Genomic DNA, 2,227 nt, shown 5'->3' with positions numbered 1-2,227 from the left:
TCACTTATTATACCTCTACGTCCATAGCACTAAGATGGGCATATGTAGTCAATATTCAATTTATTCAGCAAACATTTATTGACTGCCTACTTTGTGTAGATCACTGAACCTAGGTACTAGGAGCCCTCCAAAGACAAGAAAGATGGAATTTCTGCCCTCATTGTACTTGCAATCTAATAATAAGAATTTTAAATGATTAATACTTAGCAAAATGTCCTTACTTTTTCCTCAGCAATCCTATGTTTCTTTCTACACTTTAAATAAACACAAGCTATTATGCAAGGAAGGCCTCCAAGAATCCTGAAAACCTGTCATAGGGGCATTTGTCCCACAGTGCAGTGAGCATGGAACTAGGAGAAATGATGTGGGGAAGGAATTCAGCTGGCTTTGAATTTTGTTTCTTCGTCCAAGCAACATTACTGAGGTTTCCTATGAAACCCTAGGCTGTCTAATCAGACACAGCCTCTGTGGGATGAGACATTAAGCTCCCCCTCTCCAGCCCCCAAACCACAAGACGGGCCAAGATGGGATAATGGAGACATCAGCATGGCATGACTGGCAGCTAAGACCAAGCCATCCTTCAAGAGTTCACAGAGCAATTGCATGAGGTGCCAAGTTTTTCCTGTGGCATTCATTAGAGCACATTTTTGATGTGAATGTGATAACAAGGACGAAGGGGAACAGCCATAATGAGCTCTGTCTAATGCCAATCATTCCCTGACAGTTTTGTTTCTGTCCTGCCTTGAACCGGTAAAATAGGAAGGAGGCAGATGCTTCTAGGCCTGAGTGAACTGGAGAGGAAATGAGTTTCAGAATGGCCAGGGGAAAATGTTAGAGGGAGACTCTAATCAAATTTCTTCCATGGCTTCCAGTGTCTTGGGCTTATGACTGGGTGTGCTCTAGTCTCATGGACTGCCTTCTCAAAGGTTAGAAAAAAGATTTCCCTCTACCTTCGCTGCCATTCACTAAAGAAAACATGTAAGATTTCTGTAGGAAAAGGCAAGACAAATGCAGCATACACATTCAGAGAGCATGAATTATCTGGTCAACCTTCTAGGCAGAAGGTTCCATAAAGCAAAAACCTGTATTCAAGATGATGTGAGGGATGCCCAGAAGTATTAGATATGGTCCTTGATCTTTACAGAGCTCCCAGTCTGGTCAAGGAGTCATAGTGAATACAGGAGTGAAGCATTAGCAAACAATACAAGAGAGGATAAAATTATAGCCCAGTTTGGGTGGCACAGGTATGGGAAATATCCTAATGGAAATACTTCTGCTTAGACCATTATTTCCCTTAGGAAGGGGTGGAATCCATGAATTTGTGGTCCATGGTTCTAGCAAGAGTCTAGGGTTTATTTGCCTCTCTGTGTCATTAAATAATGAGTTGGGAGTCAGAAAGACTTGGATTCAAATCCAGATTCAGGTACCTACTAGCTGGATGACTCTGGGCCAATCACTTAATCTCAGTTAGTTAAATCTCAGTTTCTTTATCTGTAAAATGAAGACAGTAATAGTGCCTGCCTCTCAGTGTAGTTGTGAAGATAACATGAAATTAAATTTGTAAAATGTTTTCTAAACCTTAAGTGCTATGTCAAAGCTTTATATAAATACTAGCTATGGTTATTATTCTTGTCATTATTGTTATAATTTGTCTCCTAATCTCTAGGCTACTTTGGGTGCAGCCAGCAGAAGGGATCCCATATCTTCCTGCCCATACTGAAGGATTCAGGCATAATAAGTTTCCTGTGTGCTGCCAAAGTTTTTTTGGAAGCGAAACCTGTTCTTCTGGCCATGGAAACATGCAGCTAAGGCAATTTTTCATGGCTCCTGTTATCTCTGACAAGACAATTTAAAGGCATCTAACTGATGCAGGGGATAAAGTTGGTCTAGGAGGCAGGAAGACCTGAATTTGAATCTTGCCTTCAACACTTAATAGCTGTGTATGACTTGAGGCAAGTCCTTTAACCACAGTTTGTTTAAGTTTTCTCTATTGTAAAATGAGGGTTAAACAATAGGATGTCTTTCAGAGTTGTTGTAATGATAAAATAATAAGTAAAAGTCTCTTGCAAACCTTAGTGTTCCATAAATGCCAGATATAAAATAAATGACAAGAAACTGAAACTGGGGAGAGTTGGTCTCTGCTTAGCTTCCCTGACCAGAATAGGGTAGTGACCACTGTGGACAATACCTCTGGGTCATTGTATGAACAAGCTTGACCTTGAAGGAA

Source organism: Monodelphis domestica, chromosome 1, assembly GCF_027887165.1.
Source record: "Monodelphis domestica isolate mMonDom1 chromosome 1, mMonDom1.pri, whole genome shotgun sequence".
NCBI lineage: Eukaryota > Metazoa > Chordata > Mammalia > Didelphimorphia > Didelphidae > Monodelphis > Monodelphis domestica.
This window is presented reverse-complemented; position numbering follows the sequence as displayed.